Raw genomic sequence first — 6,461 nt, 5'->3', positions numbered from 1 at the left:
CCTATATTCTCTCATTTGAAAGCTTTTGCACTGGCATTTTTTACTGCCAGGAATGCTCTTTTTACCCCCATCTCCAAGTATACATATGGCTTTCTTCCAACTCTGTTTTAAGTTTTAATACAAATCTCATCTGATCAATGAGGCACATCCAGAGCACTCTATTTTAAAATTTTACTCTTGTTTCTCACCAGCATTTTAAACACGTCACATAATTTGGACCCTGTGAGGAGGGGATGAGGTCCTTCTACTAAAATATGAGAAGGGTCTGTGTGGGCCAATTGCCCTGCATAAGCTGTTGGGAGAGAGCTACTGGCATGGGGACTGTTACCCACTCCTGAAGCTGATCTTGCACTGTTTTCTCTATTGCAAACAAAGCATTGCTTCACCCAGTGCTCGGGTGTATTATGTTTTCTTGTTGACTTTGATACCAAGATGCATTGGACAAAAATATTTGGATTTCTATTCTTTGTGGTTGCCGTAGTGACGATCTTTGCTATCCTTTAGGTAGATGGAGTTCTTTCCTAGCATTGGTAACCAGGACACGTTGTATCTACTGGACAGAACAGAACACAGAATGTGATTTATAAGTTAATGACATCATTTCAGAAGCAGTTAGAATAGAATTTAGGAGTGTAGTTAGGCTGTCAGGATGTTTAGGTTGCAGTTCCTGTTTTCCATGTACGGTACTTACTAAAATGTGACCATGCATCTGGGCATCCTAGAACAGACAGAATATACTTACAGACCACTTTTATTTTTCTATTATAAATCCACTTTCTCTTTCAAAGATGTCTTGATCTAGAGTGAAAATTAGATGTCTGTCCTTCCACATCAAAGTAAGCATTTTTTTTTTCTTGGAATGAGCACTTCTTATTCCAGTTTCTTCATTTGTAAAGTGAGAATGAAAATGATATTTACCTTCTATAGATGTTGAGAGAATTAAATAATCATACATAACACATATGAAGAGCTTACAATTTAGTGTATATTCCTATATGTGTATAAATAGACACACAATCAAAAGTCAGAATTTGGACCAATAGTTGCAATATATTATTGACATTTTACTGTTTAAAAAATTTTCTTCATAAGCCCATTTAATATAAAATTTTTAAGAATACAGAAGTATATATGTTAAATAACAAAGCTTCATTTGACAAGACTATGTTAAGTGATAATAATTCCCTTTAAAAAGGATGTTGTTTATTTATACTGGAGATTCAATAATAAACTTTCCAATTTGCTTGTGGGTAGAGATATCAAGAGATAACCTACTGAAGTATTCTCAATAATATTGTCAATTAGAATGGAAAAATATTTCTCTCTGTGTATATAATATATATGAAAAAAGTGGTTTATACATACAAAAATATATTTAAATATCCATTGTAAGAAATATATCTGTTATAAAATCATAGTTTCTTTTAAATTTTCTTCTATTGCTCAAAACATCTTTCCTTATTGAAACTTTTTGTGACTTTTTCAATTCTTATTTAATATTTTTTAATTACAAGGTCTTTTTTTCTTTTTACTTAGTACATCTATTTAAATCACATAAGTGGTATTATTCTCATCAGGCATCAAGAATGATAGGTGGTCATTTTGGCAGCATTAAAACAGGAATGACACAGAGAAGATTAGCCTGCCTCCTGTGCAAGAATGATAAGCAACTTTATGAAAGATTCCATATATTTTTAGAAAAAAAAGTGACAGAAAAAAGTAATGTTACTATTCATTCAACAGTGAAAGTTATGAACTAAAAATTCTTAACATGTAAGATAGAACACAATTCATTTTAATAAGCTAAAGTGCAAGAGTAAGGCAAAAAAGACAAGATATGTGATAAGCAGCTGTGAGACCTAAAGGTCATCACTAAACATGATTCTCATTTACCCTTCTACTTTTAGCGTCAGAATCTTGTTCTTGCAACATAAGCCCTTGAGATTTCTCAAGCCATCCCTCTGTATTGAGCTACTTTGCTAATTTAAAAGAGCTTTAGTGATTATAGTCTGCTATGATATTAATGGAAAGGTCAATGAATTCATGAAAATAATTTTTTCCCACTTTTATGACATTCTGAACCTTTTCTCCTTTTATAATTTTCAACAAGAAACTGATCATCTGGATCATTTTGCATAATAAATGATCACACACAGTCACTGCTTATGATAATATCACTTTCTCTGTCACATACTGGATGTGCAGAACAAGGATCTCTGGATTGTTTGATATATTTTCTTGTTTTTAATAAAAACAAGAACTTTAATGGAAAAAGAAGAAAGGTGAACAGTGCTTTTAATAAGACAAGCTACAATTTAGAAGATGAAAAGGTTAAAATTACCTTAAAAATCTCTTATTACGAGCTGACATAATGACTGCTAATATCTTTCAAGAATACTTTTAAACAGTGTTTTACATTGAAATTTGTCTCTGTGTATGGTGTCTGAAAGAAAATAGCAGGAGAAAAGTCTAGAGAAGCTGGAGATAATAAAGTAAAGGAATGGAAATATTGTATAAGACAAAATAGAAAATAATAATAACATGCAATGCCTTTTCTGGCATAGGTTTAATTCTGTAAGCCATAATAGTTTATATTTTCCCAGTTACCATACTTATATATTAAAGAAACAGTTTCAACATTTTTCTCACTAAGTGACAACTAAAATATCCTTCACATTCACTCCGGACAAACTGTTTTTAGTTATGAATCACAAAAAAAGTGGAATCCCTCTTCCTCAAAGCCATTTAAAGAAGATATTGTGTGAATAGTTTGTGATTGTTTTGTAGATATTAATTATTACTTAAAATAGAGTTTGTGAGTTAAAGTAATTTTGAGGACTTGGTTTGCATTTTAATAATAGGTTCCCCATTTCACTTTGTGTAGATCCAAGAGCAAATTAAATTGTATTCTAGCAAGATTAAATAATACCTAAGAATAAATTCTGGCTAAGCACATTTAATAGCCAACCTTTATAGAGTTTCAGATTATTTAGACACATTTTATAATTTATCCAGCAAATGATTACATGTTATAGTTTACCGTATTTTATGATATGTTAACTCTAGTACCCTGGACCATAGGTAGTCATATTGGGGTTTGCAGCCTGAATTAATACTCTTTGAGTATTCTAAAATCACTGAAGCTAGCTGGTTTTGTCCCCAAGAGCAGTCCTACATATTCAGTTCAGTCCTACATATTTAGTTTCAAAATCTATTAATACAAACATACACCAAAATAAAAACAAACAAACAAACAAAAAACAAAACATCTAGAGAAATAAAGAAGTTCAGGTACAGAGACTTGATTAAGATTCCAAAAGAAGTTACAAACAAATAAATTTTTAAAAAGGCAAAGAAAACATGAGTAAAATACTGTAAAATTTTTGAAAAATAATTATAAGAAATTATGTTCAACTTTTTGATAATAAACTTTAAAAACCTCATAAAAAGATAAAACCCTAAAACATACAAGTAAAACTGTGGGTAGAGCGCAGATTGCATTCCTAACAGCTGTGGCTGATACAATGCTGTGAGAAGACTCCAGCTCCCAGAACCCTCCTGGGCATACCCGGGAAGGAAGCTCACCCACTATAAGGAAGTGACTCAGTGCCAACCACGCAGCTCCCTGATCTTTTCAGCCATTGGCTTTGAGGAACATGCTATAGGCTGAACCTGTGTATATAAGCTAGCTTACTTCCTGAATAAAGTAGATCTGTGTCACTGAACCTAGTCCCTAGAGTCGGGTCTCTGCGTTTCCATCATCCTCACCCCCGGCAGGACTTGTCCACATAAAACAAAATAAAAGTGAAATTAAATTGTAAAAAAATTAGAAAGTGATTAAAATACATGATGGCATTCCTCAGAACAGAGGAAACCAGAATGGTTTGTGGTTATAATTTTATCACTTACGTGTTTTATATGTTACATGTATTTAGATTTACATTAAAATCAAAGAGGTATAATCATTTATATTAATATTATATTTTACATTTATAAGCAAGAAAATGATAAATGTATTCATCGTAAAAAACTTTCTATAAAATTTTGTATAATCATTTGGGAAAATAATAAGGTTAAGTATATGTATTAGTCACTTTCAACAGTAGTAATATGATCTAGAGAAAAACTTGTACATATTCCTCAGAAATCGGGGTAAAAAAAAACCATGGAAATAATTCAATATTCATAAACTGAAGAATGAAAAAGTAAATTACAAAGCATTAATTAATTCTATAAAATAGAATTCTAGAAATTTTGTCTAGAATGGTGGCAAATGAATTAATTTCAGTTATCTACAACATTAGTTGATGGATTTTATGACTATAACACTGAGGTAAAAAACAAAGTTGTGGAAAAATTATAGCACTTCATTTTATCTATATAAATTTTTTAAAGTAAGCAAAATAAAACAATATATTATTTAGGGATGCAAACATATATAGGAGGGTTTTCTGCATAACTTCTGACTAAAAATAGTACAGAAATGGGGCAAATGTAATGAGGGAACATGTACACTGAAAACATTTAATTTCTTTCTGTTCAACTTGTATTTGAAAGGGAGAATAACTTTTATTTCCAATCATATCAGTTATACCTTAAGAAAAGATCACTTCAAGAGCAATATGATCATTGTGTTATATTAATAAAATTCTCAAAGTTGTCAACATGATATTCAAACTCTTCCTGAATTTGTGACTAAACACTAAATTTCACACCTGATACCACAACTATTTTATTTCACCTGACAAATCTTTAACCCAAAAACCAAATAGAGTTACAATCTACTACTATGGAAAATTGTATAGCAAATAAGTATAGAATACTAGTACTGACAATTTACCTAATGAGATGCTCCTTCAAATGTGCAAGCTTGGCAAATGACTTGAAACGTGTAATTGGAAATTAAAAGTAATGACATTTCAAGAAAAGTTATATAGTAACTAGACACTGACATTCTTTAATTTAAATTTCTAAATTTATGACTTTCTGACAAGATGATACAAGTACATATGTCAAAAACAGGTACAGATTATGCTATGACATCTGATATTTTTTGAGAGAAAATTGAGAGAACAATAATGTGGAGTACTGTTTATAATGTGATTCTGAGGTTGCTATGTAAATTGCTAAGATTTATTTGACAGAAAATCTCCACAACAGTAAGCTGAAGAAAAATGGATAGAACTCACATGATGGCGTTAAAACATGCTGCATTCTCACTAACTTTTAATAGTCTCCTAAACATCATCACACATATGGTAACTAGGGTAATGTGCATAGGAAAATGACAAGCTAGAAATATCAAGAGCCAATATGTGTCCTTGAAACAAAACCAAAAAAATGAACTAAATAAAATTTTAAATAAGTAAAATATGTAAACTGCAAAAAGGGAACATTTTATGAAAATTCAATTGTCCTTATATCTTAATGTGATCTCACTATCTGTTAAAAGCATACTCCAGATGTTTCATGCATGTTGAGGCACTAAATCATATTATCAAATTATAATAAATGCATCATGAACAAATCTAAGTGCTTAAAACCAGAAAAGAAATACTTTCTCTTTTCTATCTAGGGATAGTGATTAGATCTTGTGGAATTGCAGAAGGAATATTTATAGGTGTCAATAATTTAGTTAAAATTTGAATAATTTTTTATTACTCAGAGGTAAAAAAATAAAGTGGTTCTAAATTATTTGTACCCTAGTAATTTTTGCAAAACTTATTCTGTATTAGTGGCCTTTCATCTCTATAAATAGCACCAACGTAATTTCATTTATCAAAGACAAAATCTTGACCACATACTTTAGAAATGTCACATTGCAAGTGGTATGTAGTTTCTGTGATGAACTGAATCCTTTCTTCATGAGTACAAATTGAAATGAAAACTGAAAGAATATTGAAACATTAAGCTTTAACTATATTTGAGAGATTGGGTTACAAGTAATAGAGTTGAAATTCAAATAACTGTAGATGTTTAATCACACAGACGGTGATTGTCAGAGGAAGGACCACGGCGCTGGTCCCTACACCAGGTCCAGTACTGATGGAGTACAGGCTCTCAGGGTTTGTGCCCAGGACAGGGAGTATAAAGTGATGAGAGAATGTATCTCCCTTAGCACCATACAATGATTGACTGGAAGAATGATTATCAGTTTGAGTGTTTATTCTCTGAAGACAACGCAACAGAATGATCAGTTTAAGAAAAAAAGATATTTTGGCAGTTGACAGACCTAGATTTTGTCTATTTTTTTTCTTAAAAGAACTTGTTCCTCTGCTGATTATGGTTGATGGCTCTGTGGTACCATAGGAAATTATAACTACAGAGGAGTTAAATTAATGCAGTTAAGGAGGATAAAATAACTGAAGTTGCATTCAATGTAGTTTATCATTTCAAATTCTGTGCCTTTTCCACTTAACTCTTGCCCAAAAAGGTTCAAGAAAGTCTCAAAAGGCCAGAGA

The 6,461-nt window shown here is 31.3% G+C and overlaps 1 pseudogene; it reads left to right on the top strand.

Annotated features, from left to right (window-relative positions):
* The first annotated feature begins 1,580 nt into the window (after positions 1-1,580).
* Positions 1,581-1,694, top strand: LOC136404653 (U6 spliceosomal RNA; annotated as a pseudogene).
* Positions 1,695-6,461: the final 4,767 nt, after the last annotated feature.

Source organism: Saccopteryx leptura, chromosome 4 (assembly GCF_036850995.1).
Source record: "Saccopteryx leptura isolate mSacLep1 chromosome 4, mSacLep1_pri_phased_curated, whole genome shotgun sequence".
Lineage (NCBI taxonomy): Eukaryota > Metazoa > Chordata > Mammalia > Chiroptera > Emballonuridae > Saccopteryx > Saccopteryx leptura.
The sequence above is the reverse complement of the archived record's forward strand: the minus strand, read 5'-3'. Positions and strand labels throughout refer to the sequence as shown.